Raw genomic sequence first — 18114 nt, forward strand, 5'->3', positions numbered from 1 at the left:
CTGTTTATTCTCCATCAGGGAATGGACCTTAGTATCCCTAGGACACCTCCATCCAGCACTGTTTCAGGTACCAACGCTGGGGACCAAGGGTACGATGAGGTATGAGGAGACACCACCACCCAGCAGAGACATCAGGAGGGTCCTCACGCCTGGTCAAGCAGCGTGCTCCATGTCCTTCGAGAGTGGTTTCTCCTCTCCCGTGTAAAACTACAGACCGTTCCTCTATGATCTCTGTGAACAAACACCTTATTGTCCCCCTGCATGTTCCCAGCCTCTGTGCAGGACTGAGAGCGTTTCTGTTAAAAACCTCAGCCTGGTCCAGGAAATGGGAGGGAAGGAAGGGGAAAAAAAAAAAAGTGAGGAGGGTGGGCAAAACTCATTTTATTTCTTCTTTTTCTTTCTTTAAATAAGGCAAACTTTGGAACTGAAATACGGTAATAAATGCACTCCTGTGATTTTTCATGTTTTTTCAGCTGTAAAGAAAATAGGAGAAATATTCCATTCTGTCTGGCTTCCAAACCATTCTGAGAGTAAGGTCTTTATGTACAGAGCAGCTTGGATGCTGCTCCCGCCTGCTCTGCCTCTGAAACCGTCCCTGGAACAATAAAGCCCTTTTTTTCCCCAGTCAGAAGGACACACAGCAGTTACTGCTCTGATGCTGTGTCATCGAGGGATGTCGTCCTCCCTGCTGACAGCCCTGCACGACTGGCTGCCTGGATTGCTACAGGAGATGGCAAATTGGCAGCGCCGAGGTGTGCTCAGCGCCCAAGACAGAAAACAGAGAACAGTGGCTGAAGACTAGGAAAAATGTCAGGTTTCTGCTGGAGCCTCAGCTGGCTCCTGTCCTGAAGCACCCCTTGCTACTGCAGGCACGAACGTGGCCAGATGCAGCTCCGCTCACACCCCTGGGGCTGGTATCAGCGTGCCCCTTGGCAATATCGTCTGGTCCAGAGCTCCTCTCTCTCCTCCTCTACAAAGAGCCAAAGTCGCCCCGACCTGTAATTTTGGTTCTGTGTTTTTCCATTTTCCATGTCTTTATGGCCTTTCCTTTAATAAAAGAGCTGCAGTCTGTTATAATTTGACTGTTTACTTAATTATATTGCACTTACACTACAGGAAGAGCCAAAATACCCAAGGATGTGTGGACAAGACTTCAGTAAGCAGGATGCCAAAGGAAATCTTGGTCAAACCGAAACAGTCGGATGCTAGGCTTGGTTAGCTACCCAGGCTCAGACACACGGTCTGGAACTAATGGCCGGCTGAACACAAAAAGCTTTATAAGCATTTATCTCTTTTCTGGTAACTACCACAGAATGCCTCTCATTCTCCCCTGATTTATACTGGTTTTACATTACATCTCCATTAACTCCAGCAGCATTTCTCCATCTATTTTTTTTTCCTGAGAGCAAGCTAAGCAGGCAGACCTTGCCACCAGCCACCCCCAAACTAGTTCTCATGCAGGAAAACCAAAACTGCCTGTCACTTGCAACACACATAGACAATTTTCCTGCCCTTCAAGGACAGAGAAGCTGCAAGATGCCCACTCTGGTGAGCAGATGACAGCTGGAGTCTCTCATGCAAGCTACAGGATCAGCACTACGCCTGAGCTGCCGTGGCTCTGAGTGTCTGCCCGACGTGGAAAGCAAGAGCCACATTCAACAGCCCCCAGAGCCTCTAAATTCAAGGCAACAATGAGCCTTTGAGACTTGCTGAAACTTCTACTCAGAATCCTCTCTGGTCCAAGGGGAGAAAAAACCTTCTAAAGAGCAATTCATCTCCTTATGAAATAGATGTCTCGGCTGAGAACCTTTAAAGAGCTGCTCAGCCACTTGTCTGATGGGTGGTAAGGGAGCCTGGAGCACTAACATCTAGCTTTTAGAGATGGGTGGGTGGTTAGGCACTTCATAAAGCCTCCTTACACCCTGTTTTATGCACAGCAGTGGTAATTGGGATGTATCCCTTGGCTTGCAAGGAAGAATTTAAGCCAGAAATAAAGAAATGGGACTTGGCAAACTCCTTTCTCCTGGATATGGTGTCTCTGGGAATGACAGTCACCCATCACCCTTCTTTGGTGGAAGAGGCAGGTGAAAAATGCTAACCCATAGAAAGAAAGTAACAGTACACATGTGTTTTCTGGAGCTGTCATCAGCCTTGAGCAAATCACTTCTAGACACAGAGGAAAACCACCGAAACACAGAGGAAGGCACCTGAGACATCATATTCCCTCAGGATGTCAAGCGTGAAGGTGGTAGCTTTGGCCATGTGGCTCTCCAAGTGACACCATTGTCTGCTCAAATGCATTGTCTCACCATAAATCCCACTGAGAAATCCCAAAGCTGTTGCTGCTGTGCTCCTAGGACCTGAGCTACCTATGCCTGGTACAGAGCAGGAGAAAGGGACGTGGAAAAACCTCTGTCCATTAACTTGGTAAGGCTCATACCATTTACCCTCTCTAAACCACCACATACCCACCTCCTCCAAACAGGCAAAAGCTAAACAGGCGGGTAGGTTCTCTGCAGATGCCAAGAGAGATGAAGGACAGGTAAGGCTCAGCTGACGGACAGCAGATATTTGCCCTGCTGGGGGATGAGCCATTACTCTGTTGGAGAGTGTGAATGGTGCTCAGGCTGTGCTGGGGACATCCACTTGTGCAGAATTTGCCTCTTCACTTCTCTTGTGAATGGGTTGAAACCTCATTTGTGCAGAGAAGCAGCTTTAAGAATGAGAAAATGTGCTCCTGAGGCTACAGGACAAGATACAAATGTGATTGCAGAGAAGCAAACCTCAGTAACGCTTCTGTGCTGGCAGAAGCTTCATGGACATAAGCCTTGCTTCCCTTCATGGCTGATGCTGCACTTAGGACAAAAAGTTTTCCACAATGCCCGTGAGACCTTGTGTCAGTACAGAATCCGTAGGCACAGAGATGTAAGCGTGAAGCTCTTCACTCACTTTGCTAGCTATTGCCCAAACCTGATATCTGTCAATACTCTGCTGTCCAAAATTGCCTTGGTTTGAACATATGTGCTCCTAAGAAATGTGATGTGGAAATTCACCTAACGAGGCACTGGGCAGGACTGGAAGAGACAAACCAGCTGCCAGCTTCACAATGGACAAACATTTTCCTCTTGCTCCAGGTAGAGAGAAAACATCAAACTAGCTTGGAAAGTCAAGAAACGTAGGAGATTTGAGGGAAGAGCCGCATGAGCTTGTGCATGGCTGTAGGGCCTCTGTAATAACTGCATGTTTGGGCGAATACACATGGCTGGCAACACTAACCATCCTCCCACTGTCACCGCATGGACACAACAGGGATAGGTGAGCAAACACATCCTATCTGGCCTTTGCACTACTGAGTAGTTCATGTTTAACAGTGGGAAAACAACCTCCCATCCACGCTGGAGGAAGAGTTTCTAGCTTCATTACAAGCTCAGTATCTGCCTCTTTTTGCTCCCCATTTTCTCTTTCCAAAGCTGGCACCTGAAAGTTTTCTCTGCATTAATTCCAGACATTGTGTAAACACTGTGCTTAGATTTACTTAAACGAGGCTGTTTCAGCTACAACTTTCCTCCCAAATAGATTTCCTGTCTCATAAATTCAAGACATGCACAGTTTAGTTTTGCTGGGAAGGTGGAATCTCGACTCGATCCTCCCTTTGGGGTGACCTAGAAGACAAAAGGGCAAATGGCATGGGAGAGGGCCAGGGCCTTTCTGGTTACTGGCCGGGAAGGGCAGAGATATCCTGCCATGTGCTGCTCAGGAGGCAGAGCCTGCAGTCCAAGCATTACTACTTGCCATAAATAATCTGCAAGATTTGCAATCTAATGATCTCTTGGCATTTTTTTTCTCCGTAACTCATTTTTCAACACAGGACAATCTCTTTCTACTGAGCAGACCAGTGACATTTCCAGCAGAGAAGCAAAGGATTATTATTTTCTTCTGTTTCCAGATGCTTCAACTCTTTGCAGCTCCTCAGAGAGCCACATGCATACAAACTGTTCACATGTATTCCTTGCACAGGAGTGGAGGAGCCTTTTTGCCTTTATTCACAAGCCTCTAGTCACCAGCTTACACCGAAGACTTCAGATACTTCTTCCAACAGCAATGTGAACCCCCAACTGCAATGCAAGCGTGGGTTTTACTGCTGCTGCCGAAGGATCTCTCACACCTCTTTGTCTGGAGAAGGGCTTTGCCAAAATTTCAGAGCAGGTTTTCCTCAAAGTTTCTTGCCTCTAAGGCTGATTTGATGAGCCTTGGTTCTGGAGGCACTGGGCTAGGCTTGCCTTCCAGTTCACACGTCATACCAACTGAGACCACAGACTTTACATTCAGACTGTAAAGACGGGCTGAGGTCAAGAAGAATTTGGTGCTTCTGGTAACCCTTGGTTCCTAACCCGCACTTCTCCCTGTGCTGGACGTGTCAGCTTTTATGTCAGGGCTCTTCCTGTAGCACAGCAGCCATCTAAGAGACCATTCATACAAGAGCCGCATCACCAAACCAAAATACCTGCAGAGTTTGTACAGACCACCCCTCCCAGGCAGCGTACTGATTTTCCTGTAAGTATGCTGAAAATCTGTTAAAATCTCCCTGGCCTGTCTCTTCTTTTTTTTCTTTTTTTTTTTTTCTTTTCCCTTTATTCACCCGATATTCTGTTGACTCCATCTCATGGCACATGGTTGCCCTCCACCATCCCTGTACAATCCCTTCCTTCTCTGTGTGCTCGCACCTCTCGCATACCAGGAGGCTGTTCTGGCATGCGGTGCCCTCTTCCCTCGCAGCCAAGACACACAGCGCGTGTTTAACTCAATTTGCCTGGCTCAGTCAATAAGGTCCCTGTTTATTGCTCTGTTCCTCAGGGGGGATGGAGTTATCTGCCCTGCCCCATCGTTCCAAGGGGATTTCGCTGCGTTGGGAACACTGAGGGATGCTCAGCTCCCCTTGCTGGGAGCAGCCCTGTTGGGCATGGACACTGCTCCACTGCCTCTATTCACTTGTCAAGCCATTTTATCCGAACAATAACTCCTGCCTTTGGTTCAGCCTGCTCTATTCTTTTCGGGCAGAAATCAACTGGGGCTCCAGGCAGAAAATAAATCTTCCTCTTTTTTTTTTTTTCTTTTTTCTTTCTACAACAGTGATGTTTTTGAACCAAGCCAAATTGTAAAGCAGGAAACAAAAGAAGAAAGAAGATAACAGCAAAATAGTTCACAGCCAAACTGGCTTGCCTGGGGTTTGCTACAGAGAAGACCATCCATCAGAGACCACAAAAGTTTTGGGTTCTACTTTATGAGACTGGTAAGGAGTTGGAAGGGAAGGAGAAAGGTGATGGAAAAGATGCCTAAAAAATTGTCCTGGCCCTCTGTGGGAGTGCACGTGAGTCTCTGGGTGATGTATTCATCCAGCCAGCAGGAACAATAAGGAGACCCCTCAGCATGGGGGAGGCAATAACTGGCAGAAGGGTTTCAGTTCCCTGGCTGAGATTTCCATTTTCAGTCAGTCCAAAACTTCCCCTAGAAAGCTCCTTAAAAAAAAAAAACAAAAGAAAACAAACAAACAAACAAAAACCCCAACCACTTTCTGAAATTAGCAGCAAATATAAAAGGATTAATTTTTAATCATGTGAGACCTATCGTTTAATCCAGAAACAAATCACAGGTTTCTGCTTTTTTTCCAAGGGAGATTTCAGTATCTTCCAAAAAAATGCCCACTCTGAATGGTCTGTTCCCTTCAAACACATGATGAAATTAGCCTGAAGAAAGAATAGAAACATTGCACTTTAATAACAGCCTAACTCTTTGACCTGAATGTATGTTATGTATACAGAGAGCTCTCTCTACATACATCTGAATCTATAATCAGGCATTGGTTTGGTGTTACTGAGGAAGCAACTGTGATGACATGACGTTGAAAGAGAGAGCAAGGCAGAGACAATTAACCTCCCCAAAATTAGTTTCAGATGAGGGTCACTGAATGCACATCAGTAATCATTGCCTTACAGCTCAGATCTCAGGGCTCCACTGAATTATCCCAGCACAGACAGACAACAGCCCCTGCCTCAAAGCTCTCACAATCTACAAAGTATGCAGCTGACCAAACCTAGCAAACGTAAATTTGGGGAGACCATGGAAATACTGAAACAAAGCAAGGCTCTTACATGAAATGTAAAATCATACAGTGAGGTGCAGACTGCAAAGGGAAAGAAATTTAACCTAAACACAAGCCACAGACATTTGGAGAGCCAATGCTGTTAAGCCCAAATCTACAGTTTGCTAAGAAAAGTCCATATGTCATACCTTCAAAAAGAGAAAGCGAGGTATGGAGGAAACCAGAAACGCAATTAAATAGGAATACAAAGTTTTCTGAGAGGCAAATAAATTCCTATGCATGAGATGTGGTCGGGAGAGAGAGCCAAAACGCTGCCCAGTGTTTGGTGAAGCATTCTGTAAAGGCAACAGAAAATGTTGTTTTTCCAGAGGTATGTGGAACAGTTTGAAACCAACAGTGCCCACATTTTGGGGAAACAGAAAGGCACCAACACAGATCCCCTTGTAGGCAAAATAACTGCCTAGTGAAGTGCTTCTAACCAGCAAATACACTCAGGCAGTGATGGAAGAGATGCGGGCTCTAACACAGACCCTGGAGCATGCTGTACTGGTGTTTTGACTCAGGCACACAGCACTAGCCAGAGAAACTGTAAACAAATAAAATTTGTTTTATACTATTGTCATAAAAGACCAATTCAAAGACAAATAATAATGATCTGTTTTAAACACGGTATCTTGTAATTCTCCCGGTAAGATGGGTAGGTAAATTATCTGGCGGCCAGATCCAGTTTTTCCATTGGAATCAGTAGAAATGAGGCCCTATAACTCCAAGGTTCATGACATTAAGCCCAAGCTATGGTTTTAAAACCTAGTCTAGACACGTAACTCTTTGAAAGCCCCAAACAGGCAGCAGGGAGAGCACTCAAAAGGAATTCCCAATCCCCACAAGTTCGCACAGAGCACTCTGCTTTCAGACAGCAGAAGAATTAATTCCATAAGACGACATAGCAAGGAAAATCCTGTTTGGCTCTCACAGGGTAGAAGAACTGGATCTAATCACACATAACATTTGGGCACTGTCACGGAGCAGTCTGCAGATTGTGGCAATTCCATAGCTGTGACCAAAAAGCCATCACGACATTCATACTCATCAATCCACGCTGCTTAAATAAGCCACGCAATGGGAGTGATGCTCAGTAAGACCAGCTGACAGTTAAATGCTCAAAATGAAAATGTTCTCTAGCTTTTAAGATGAGCATTCCGGCAAATGTGGTTGAATGAGTCCTGCTTCAAGTTAATGACTTCTAATGGAAGTATACTGGGAAGGTGAGGGGCAAATGCTGGTATAGGTTCTGGCCCTCAAAGGTCAGTCCCTGCAGAGCCCAGGCTTGTCCAGCCTATGTCTGGGGCCTCCAGAGCTCCCTGAGCTGCTGCAGCACTGAGGATGTTCAAAAGTCTGTTGGACTTTGTCTCCCCTTGGGCTGGGTGCTTGCTCCCTGAAAGACTCAATGCGATGTCCTTCCTACTGCAAGGACGTCACAAAAGAGAATGAAAAGTATAAGCGAGTATTTTGGAAAGCAAGAAAAACATGCACTGCTGGTCATTAAGAAAATTAGCAAATGGCTTCTGAGCTGAGCTTTAAAAGATTTTGATTACAAGTTTTGATACAGCAGCAATAGATTAAATTCTTACAGTGTACTCTCCAATGGTTACTGCGAGAGTTATGGGAATGTCAAAATTGCTTTGTAAAAGTCTGATAACCTGCCCAATTGTCCACGGTATCTCAGAATTTAAAGATGCAAAAGGATGTCTGAGGCACTCAATGGAATTTGCAGAAGTGCTTTTCTGTGTCTTGGGGCACTTTGCTGCTTCGCAAGATGTGTCCTTGAGTCCCTAAAGCAACTTCTGGAAAAGGACATAATTTTATAAGGGAAATAAATCCAATCAGATATCTGAGTGTCTAATGACTCTCATTCCCAATCAGTTTCAAAATATTATTGTTTAATTACACTAACAGCACAGATAAGAGAGACGTCTCTGAAGGATGGGGCACCACAGTTCTATACAAAAAGTCAGCTGCATTTGCAGTTGAGGAACAGAGAGCAACCAACTTGGAGATAAGAAGAAATTGGTAATAGACCATGCCAGAATTGAAGAGAAGGTGCCAACCACTGTATTCCAGTGTCGTCAGTTTCCCCAGTATACATAATGGAGGCATGAGAAAAGCTTCAGCATTACTCAGAGTGCAGCATGAGAAAGCTGTTTGCATTTTAAGCATGAGCAAACCCAGCCTTTTGTCTTTGATGTTAGACTGTGACTCTGCAGCTGCCAAAACTCTCTGTGCAACATGTGGACAGGTGAGCAGGGGCCTGAGAACCTAAAAAAGAAAGGGCTGAGCATAAAATACATAAAGTACTTTTATTTATTTATTTTTACACCAGTTGGATGTGCTTATCCGAAGTCGGGAGGAATGCAGTTTTAAGTCAGCTGGTGGTGGCAATTGAATGAAACTTTTGGCAAAGTATTGCCAAAACAAGAGCACAAGTAGCAGAAGTGAGGTGGATTGAAAAGCTGGAAGAAAGGCTTGTGTTAGTCAAAGCATCTTTGCTTTCCAGCATTCTCAGCTGCTCTTGGAGATACCACCTCAGTCACAAACCTTACCTTGACTAAAGGAGAACTTGTGGTGGGGCTAGCAGAAGGAAGGACTAAAGATTGTTAACTCTTTGAAATGGGGTCTCTGTGGGAAAACATAGTTTCTCTAATGGAGGATGTAGGTGAAGACTGAGGGCTATGAGCACTGTCTTCTTCAAAAGGTGCTGTAGAGACGGCTGAGCTGGTTGCCCCCTGGCTAAGCACCTTGCCATGGCAGTGGGGTGTCTGGCAGATGCCAGCTCACCCAAGAATTTATCTTATCAGGAAGGTTTTGAAGCCCACACTGAACTCAATGCTGTCTAGGTTGGAGTGGTAATGGTAATGTGAAGTCACTTTGGGAACGCCAGCGAGAGCTGGAAGCAGGGTATTGGAGATGAATTGAAATGAAGATCTCCTTTGCTTCCCTGCCTCTGAGATCTTCATGCCTATAACGCATGTCCTACGTGGCTACAACGAGAGAATGGCCCCAAACAATGCCAAACATACTTCAGAAAGGTGTAAAGAAATGTGTACCAGCCTATCAGTGCTCGATACGAGAATAATTTTGGAGCAGAAATGGGCACACGATGCACACAGCTGTAGTCTCAGGCACTGCACCCTCCTGCCGGCACGCTCGGCAGCATTAGCAGACCAAGTGCCCTGCCGCATGAGGGTATCACTTACATATCAATTGCTACGAGGCAGCAGGGTATTATTTATACAACAAGTGCTATATAAAACAGCAGGGTAATATTTAGAGGGCAAATACAATGGAGAGGAAGGCTGCAATTTTTTCGGCAGCAGCAGGATGTTCTCTGCTCTCCAAAGCACCATGCAGGATCAGGGTGACACTTAGATGCCAAGTACTGTGGGAGGACAGGGTATTATTTAAACCCCAGATACAAGAGTAGGTAAAGAGTATTATTTACTAACCAGACGGAATGCAATAGCAGCAGTAACTGCACGGTATAATTTACAGCAGAGGAAAAGACATCATTTTGCAGACCAGTCATTACAGAACGGGAGGGTATTCGTTAGAGTACAGCACTGAAGCATTGCTTTGAAGCCGAGCACCATAAAGACACAGGGTATTATTTATACACCAAACCCCACAGAAACTATTTTTCTGGGGTAAGTAACAGTGACAGTTAATCATTCATACAAAAGCCATCCTGTAATTTCCAATATGTGAACTACGTGATGATTTCAACCTTGAAACCGTGGTACAGATGATGTAATGTTAATTACACTTAGCTGCTGTGCCACAGCACTGCTAATCCCGAGTAATCCTCTGAAGCCAGAAGAGTTATGCCAGCCGGGCTGAATCTGCCCTGCGCAAAGCCTGCTCTGACGGGGGATTTCCAGGGCTGCGGCAGGGATTTATCTCTGGCCCGTGCAGGATCCCAGCAGGAGCAGCAGGTTTTGCTGTGCATTACGGGTTGTTCAGTCCTGGGCACGGCTCTCCTGGAGGGGGTGTGAATGAGGGAGGGGAGCTCCAGCTGGAAGGGATCAGCGCCATCATTTTCACCTGTTTATCAGCTGCTGGCCTCCGCGTTTCCTTTGCACACCTTTTTCCCTTCAGTCCACGATCTAAGACTCAGTTCCTTGGTTATTTCTTGTTAGTTTCCCCTAAAGAATATATATATATATTTTCCTTTCAAATTATTCCTATTTAATTTTCTCACTATTAAGTCACATCTATCCCTCCTGTGGCCTTCACAGACAATTCCTTCTGTCCTTCAGTGATTGTCATGACTGTTAATTACCTGTCCAAGTCCTCTGCCTAGTGTGAACCAAGGGTATTGTAGAAGCCAAAAGCACTTGGAAATTGCCAGCCCAGATGAAACCAATGCTGTGTCCAGGCCAGCATCCTGTCTTGGACAAGATCTGTATCACCAGCTTCAGAGCAAAGTTCTCATCATTGAAAAACAGGGGAGAAATTGCTGAGGAGGAAGTTTCTTTTTAACACTAGGCATTTAGTGGTTGCCTTATGCCTTGAAGCATGAGTATTTACATTCCATATCTTCCCGCTAATGTAAGCGGGGTTTATTGGGCATGGCTGGATAGACAGATTTACTCTCGGGCCTAACTCGTGAGCAGTCCTTTCCCTACCCGGCCGGAAACCCTTTCCTGTCCTGGTCACCTCACTTCTGCCTTGCAGATGCCCTTTTGTCTCGTGTTGCCTGATGTGGCCCCTGTTGCACCTTCCATCGCTGGGTTCAGCTCCTTACACCCCCTGCGTGAGACCCAGGTACTTCAGAAGATTCCTAGCTCCCACGTAGACGCCCAGGTAAGATGGTGGCAACCAGGGCCATCTGCGTGGTCAACCTCCGTCAACTGTAACAGCAAGTGCAGGACAAATGGAGCTGACCTGCCTTCCCCAGGACAGCCCATTGCCCAAATTCCTCTCAGCAACCTCCGCTCCTGGCCAGCACAAGCCTCCGCACCCCGAGGACACCTCCGATTCCCCGGGGGGAGCTGAGCAGCGAGGTACGGCCCTCATCTGAGTTCTGGGCCTCTCACAAACTTCCCCTACTCCACATGAGCCAGCTGTGCTCCGGCTTGAGCCAGTGTCTGGAGAAAAGCCACGAATTGCCATGCCTTGGTTGGCACAAACAGTGACTACAAGGGTGAAAACGCAGATGGTGGTGCTTGTCAGAGGCCTCCTAGTGCCCTGCTTTCCCAGCACAGCAGGCCTTCCTCCCCGGGGAAGCGCAGAGCCACTGGGACACCCGGTCACCCAGGTGCCACCATCTCCCCTGCTCGCTTGTGGGGCTGTAACCTGGCTCCAGGTGAAGCCATCTGGGGCGTTAGCTCGCCACGGTGACTGCACGGGGGCTTGTAAAGCAGGGGAAGGATAGCTGAGCGAGGCGGTCCACTTGGCTGCTGCTTGGCACCTCAAGGCATTTCAGCAGCTACCACGTGTGGAAGCTGTTGGGGTACCCAAGTCAAAGGATTCTGGTCTTCCTCATCATTTCCCCCAGCCTTCGGCTCTCTAGTCTGTGCTGAGGAATCACTGGGAAGGAAGAACATCACGCAAGGGAGAAATGGAAATTTTTATTAAAAAGGGAAAGCCCGTCGTAAAGCACATGGGGGGAAAAATCTCAGTGCGAAGCATCAAAAAAAAAAAAGAAAAAAAAAAAAAGGCTGCCCGGCGAACACTACAAATCCCCCCGCCTATTCATGAGGCCAACAAAAAGCTTCTTGAGCTCGGCACTGTGAGCCCATTGAGCATGGAGCGGGGCAGCGGCGCACACACCCTGCCTTGTGCACACAGGCAGTGCCCGCAGCCCCGCCGCGCACACAGGCTGGGCTGTTCTGCCCGCGCACAAGGAAGCACTGAGTTTTTAAAAGTAAACTGTAAGGTTTCCGTTGTTGCACTGGGCTCAAGTATTTTTTTTTTTTTTAAATATATATCTATAACAGCTCCCTCTCTTTGCCGTCTCTCTCTCTCTCTCTCTTTCCCTCTTTAAACAGCCCTGAATGCACCGGGCTGCTCCGCAGCCGTCCTGCTCTGGCTCCGTATGTGGTCCAGACCCGGGATGAAGACGGCTTTTGTTGCTGCTGCTGGGAAGCTGCCTGCGAGCAGCACACACAGCCCGGCTTGTTCACACGTGGAGGCTGCCGGGGGGAGCAGGAGGAGGAGGAGGAGGAGGAGGAGGAGATGGAGGCAGGCTGGGGAAGGCTGGGCTTGCGGTGGAGCAGCCGTCCCACTGCCGGCGGGGAAAAGGGGGAAGCGGGGAGACGGCGGCGGGTGGCGGTGGAAAAGATGTCTCAGGCAGCTAAGAAAGGTCCCGTTGAGTGTCGAATGGGCAGCAGCTGGCCCTCCACCAGCCCGCGTCCCTGCTGGGTGTAGGGCAGCGTGGGGAGGCAGGGAAGTCACCGGGCCTGGGCAATTTATGGCTCAGGAGGAGCTGCCCCAGGGAGAGGAGGAGAGAAGAGACCAGTAACGGAGGGGATTTTGGAGTCCCCGGGTTTTCTGGCCATTATACACATCTCTGGTTGATACCAGAGCATGGAACAGCAGTTTACATGCTCATTCATTGATTTCTGTCTTTTAAATGATACCAACCATCCTCTCCTCCTCCAAACCCCCTAACATTTCTCTCCAATTAGGTCATATTTTACAGTGAGGAGCTGCCGTTTACTCTGACGGTGCTAAGTCTGCAGCATTTTAGTTAATGTCCTCAGCTTCCTGACCCCCGGGCTCTCTTTGCCCACCTGTCCTCCAGCCCTCTCGCTGCTGTCAAACCCTGCTTCTGTCCGTGGACGTGGTTGTGGGAAACATCAAGCAGGAGCTCAAGCAGAGGAGATGGGTTTTTCCCTAAAGGCTGCTGGGGCTGCTCATAGCCCTCAGGCAGCACGGGAGCATCCCTGGCCCAGCGAGGGCAGGCGGGGATGCCTCCCTCTTCTGCGCTCTGACAGCACCTCCAAACGTCTCGGAGAGGGAAAACACCTCCTGTCTGCCCTACCGGGTGGGTACGGTCTCAGAGGTTTTACAGGAATATATAGCACCAAATAACTAAAGCAGAGAAACAGCTCTCCTCCACAGGGTCTGAAAACCCACCAAATCAGTCCCCAAACCCCTGGCCCCTCTGCCCAGCCAGCGTCCTTTATCTGGAGCTTGTAGACAAAAAAACAAAATAGCGGGGAATGCTAAAAAATTCCTCTCACCCAACTATTTCATCATGGGATATTTCCCCCTTCCCACATCTGGCAAAGCTATTTTAGAAAACTGGGAGAACTTTTCAAACTGCATTTTTTTGGCTAAACATCTCAAAAGGGCAGAGTTAAAATGCATGCTTTCCGCTACGTGCAGAGGGTAGGCTGCTGCTGAGCACAAAGTTTAAGCGAAAAGTCTTAAAAAGCAGGGAGTGACCTAAAAGGAGAAATTTCCGACAGAGGCTCCGAAGAACAAAAACTTTTTGCTCTGCCTGCTCTTAGAGGAGAGCTCAGCTACTACTGAGCTACTGCTAAAAACGGGTTTCAGCCAGGAATCAGCTTGGAGAGGGGCATCCACTGAGCAGTGCCCAGCACCGTGCTCTGGAAACCATCCAGGAGCCGCCTCCGGCGCCAGGGGCTCGCTTGCAGCCGTGGCAAGCGGGCTGCACACCGTCCGACCTCCCCGATCCCGTCTCCTCTCATCCTCCTGCTGGGCTTGTCCCCCCGACCTGTGGCTTCATGTCCTTCGCGCCCGCAGAGCGCCCGTTGCGCTCTCGATAGCGATGCGGCGGCAGCGAGCGGAGCAGTCACTGGCAGACAGCCCGTGATGGTTTGGGACGTCAGTGACAAATGAGCTCAGCCGCAGCCTCCTTGCCCCGCGCTCAGCAGCGGGGTGAGAAATGCCACCGACAGCAGCCAAAATCCATCGCGCAGGAACGCCGGCAGCTTGTGGGGCTGCTTGGGGAGCAGGAAGAGGGGTAGCCCCCTTCTCTGCGCTCCCACCTGGTGGCATTGGATGCCCGGTGTCCCAAGCCACGTGCCTTGCTTTCCCTCCCTCGCCCAAGAGGACTAACAAACTCAGCACATAGCCCCAGTCTCAGGCTATGGGGCCATGCCCCCACAACCCCATATCAGCAGGGGTTGGTGTGGGGCCGGCACGGCAGTGCTGCTGGCAGCCCAGCCCTGTAGGATCCCGGCAGGCTCCTCTCACAGCGGCGCCGCTGGCATGAGGGCAGCTCCGTGGAAAACCCTGGGAGCAGTCAGCGTGCAACTTCCCTCGCATCTCTGCTCACCAGGGAAAGAGACGATCCACTTTTTTAGAGCCCACGTCTATAGAACACCGAGGAAAGAAGTGGGGAAGTTAAGGAAAAAATCCCAAAGAGAGAAGAGGGAGGTAAAGCGCAACCCCTTACCTTTAACAGTTCAGTGCAGTGCTTGGAGAATCTAAGTCCCATACACCTGGCAGAGAAATTAGGTGTTTTTTGGTGTTCAGGATGGAAAGAGCTTGCCACTTCTTGCTGTTGCTGTATGTCTTCTTTGCAATCTCCAGATGAGTTTTCCTGGCTTTTTTTTTTTTTTTCCCGGTTCCCCAGAAGAAATCAAAATTCCCTGTGTGGTATTTCAGGTCCTTTCAGGCAGTGGCAGCAGCAGCAGGCTTGAAGAGTAAGTGCTGTGTGTGAATGGCAAAAAAAGAGAGAGAGGGTTCAGACCACATTAGCTGCCACTGGCTGCAAGAGAGACCATCAAACTCCTGTCAGCCTCCTTAGATACCTCTTGAAGAGCTGGCAAACTAAGTGTATTGGATCCTCCTCTGGATTTTAGAGTAAAGGTAGGCAGGCATCCAGGGGGCAGGGGGAAATAGGAGGGCTTAAGGACAGAAAAGGAAGCCCAGCCTCTTGGAAAGAGGGGAAAAAAATAGAAAAGAAAAGAAAGGGGAAAAAGAAAAAAAAAAAAAGCATTGCCAAAAAAAAATACTGTAAATGGAGAAAGCTGAATGGGGAGTGGGGGATTAAATTTAGCCCTCTGGTTTGGAAGCAAACTACATGGAGCACCACAAGTGGTTGAGAGAGAAGAAATAGTTTATGTAATAAAAAGAGAACGTGGTTTATGCAAACTAAAATAACATGAAGCTAATTAAGGAACCTGAGCAAAGCACGCGTGTCTGCAATGCAGTCAATATCGCCGCAGTCCGACCAGCAATGGGCACGTTTACCAGGGAGCCCAAAGAGAGCAGCAGAGAAGAAAGTTCGGGGACCTCTCCGGGGGGCTCTGCGGGGCAGAGGGGGAGGCAGGTGGCGGAGGTGGTGTTGGTGTGGGAAGAGGGAGAGGATGCTCGCTGTTAGGACATGGAAAACACCTGGAGCAGCGGTAACCGATAAGTGGCATCGAGGCAGAGGAATGAGGCTGATGGGTGGGGTGGAGTTGTCCAAAAGCTGCGCGTGTGGAAGAACTGGGGAAGAAATGCAGAGCTAGGGAGCACTGAGGAGTGATGAAGGCTGAAGCAACCATCCCAAAACCTCAAGGAGGATCCCGTAATGGAATCCTTGGCAGTTCAGATGCTGTGGGAAGGTGCTGAAGAGGCTGTAATGAGTTTTGACTTTTATTTATTTGTTTTTCAGTGGTGGATGCTGGTGACTTTGAGTGGGAGAAGCTGTGCCTGAGGAAAATGCAGTGGGTCTGCTCCTTCAGGCCTGCACCTCGGCTTGGGAAGGGGCTGAATGGCAGCTGGGAGGGGTGGGAAGCAGCTGAGGCTTTCCCAGTTGAGAAAACCTCTTCTGGCTGAGAAACCCCGCGTGCCTCCCCAGCGACACAGGAGGGTGGGCGCAGGTCTGGGGACTGAACCTCCTCAGCCTTGCGAGGAGTCCCCTGGCTCAGGCTGTGCCTTGGTCCCTTCTCCTGCCCGTTCATCCCCCTGTGCCTGCTCAGACATCTCCAACAGGTCAAGGTGGGGAGGCCCCAAGGACAGCAGTACCTGCAATTTCAGTCTGCATTTCCCTCTCTTCCCCCAACACCCTCCTTTGCTTTCTGTTTTACAACATAATGGTTTGCCCTCCCTCCATGAATTACCTTGATGCCATGCCTCATTTCAAAGCTTGTTTCCTCGGCTGTCCCACTGCTAAACCCAAGGCTCGTAACCCTTTCACTGCGTTCGTGCCCTCTCGTGAGGGCCAGGCATCCAGCATCCTGACAGCCAGAGCCAGACCACAGCGCGTGGAGACGCGCTTCTTCCCAGGAGGGAATTTGGCCACGAATCTCCCCCTTGGAGATCACCCTTTTTTTTTTTTTTTAGCAGTGAAAACTCAATGCTGTAACTTTCTTGGTACCTTTATTCTTAAGGTCAAAAGGGCGGGGAGGGAAAACTCTTCAGGACCACTAGACAGGACATTTACAGCCCTGTCCAAGACTCATACTTTATTTCCACCTGCCTTGCATGCCTTTTGGTGTATAAGAACGCTGCCTGTCGAAGTCATATTTAATCTTCCATCCTTTAAGGCCAAGCGGGGGCGTCCCACAGACTTAAAGGGCACGGGCTCGGCCCCAGGGGCTGCTGCCATCTCCAGCGGTGCTGCGGTGGCTGTGCCGGAGCATCGCCTGCCTGCCCACCGTGCTGTGCCGGGCGGCATGGCGTGGCTGTAGCAGCAAAATGACAGGCGAGGCGCACTTCAGACAGGGCACGATGGCCTGTGCTTGAGGCAGGGCTCGGTATTTCCAGCTGGGCAGAAAGAAAAGCACGTAGACAGGAGCTACAAAATGCGCCCGGAGTGATTCTGTTCTGACTCATGTGTGCGAGGGGCTCTGCGACACATCACGCCTGGCCACGGCCCTTTCTCACCGTAACAGAAAGTCCTCCTGGGCAATGTATACGCTCGGTTGTTTTGCTGGGGAGGGACTGGGAGCCCTGTGTACCCTCTGCTGCCACTGTGGTTTGGCGAAGAAAACCCCATCTGAACCTTTCGTGAGCTGCAGCCAGGGAACAGAGAAAATTCCACTTTGGAGCTGACCAGCTAGGAAAATGTGATGCTCCACACAAAGCGGTTCCTTAGCAACTTTTGGGAAGGGATAGAAACTGCTCAGTACCTGCTGGCCGTCCCAGTTTTGTGTCTGCATCGGGAGCGATTGGAAAAACAGCTAAATACGTGCAGAGAAATTGTGATTCATAAACCGCTGCTGGAGCTGGTTGTGTTTGTTTGTTTTGAAGCTGAGGAGAGGCTGGGTCAAAAAAGCCATATAAGTGGCTTTTGTTTTTTGTTTAAAGCAGGGATGTGACAATTCAGAGGTCTCTGGAGTACAGGTAACAAGCTGGAGGAGTGCTTACGTTTAGGTAAAGATTTTACATGTCATTATAACGTTCAAAGGAGACCTGTGGCTATTCCCAGTGAGGTTCAGCCTTTGGGGAGTGCAAATATTTGATCAGAGAACAAACCCTCTGCCCAAGGAAGGGTGAATAATAGCTTTGCCTATTGAATATCCAGAATTTGCATGGTGGAAACAGTCACTGACTGCAAACAGGCAGAAAAGGAAACAACACCAGACAGAAAAAGATTGAATCAGTTAGGCTGATAGTTATTTGCGGGTTTCCAAAAGCAATGAAAGGCAGGCTTGGGTGGATTTCCAGCCAAAAAAAAAAAATAAAAATAAAAAAAATCAGGAATAGAACAAGCAGGAATAAAGAATAAAATCTCCAAACTGCTTTAAAAAATTGTGCAGACCTACCCACTCACTATCATGAAGTTGTTTCTTCTCCTCAGCCACCGGTTCAAACCATCTCACAGCCTGCAGCTCAAACCCTTGTCTTCCTCTCAGGGTGAAAAGGAGGGCTTGGCATCCTAGAACACTTACTTCTAGTATTATTTAATCCTATTTAATGCTAACTGGGCACTTAAGAAACCAGCAGGGACATGAGAAGGGGGTGCAGGATCCTGGCTGCTTCATGTGAAGGCCCCTGAATGGGGCTGTGCACAATTTAAAACTGTGCCAAACCTTCAGAAAAAGGCACTGGAG

The 18114-nt window shown here is 48.6% G+C and overlaps 1 protein-coding gene across 3 annotated transcripts in view; it reads right to left on the reverse strand.

The window, feature by feature from the left end:
• ACAN (aggrecan) overlaps positions 1-15904 on the reverse strand; it is a 49011-nt gene extending 33107 nt beyond the window's left edge. The window contains exons 1-2 of one of the 3 annotated variants that reach the window (XM_080607624.1): positions 14884-15904; positions 14526-14782 (exon numbers count right to left, since the gene is read on the reverse strand). The gene's annotated coding sequence lies outside the window, so the exon portion shown is untranslated. Of the gene's footprint in view, positions 1-14525 lie in introns of all 3 variants that reach the window. The other 2 variants (XM_080607623.1, XM_080607625.1) reach the window with 2 other exon arrangements.
• Between the last annotated feature and the right edge of the window lie 2210 nt (positions 15905-18114).

This window comes from Anser brachyrhynchus, assembly GCF_964034855.1.
Source record: "Anser brachyrhynchus genome assembly, chromosome: 11".
In the NCBI taxonomy this organism is placed as follows: Eukaryota; Metazoa; Chordata; class Aves; order Anseriformes; family Anatidae; genus Anser; species Anser brachyrhynchus.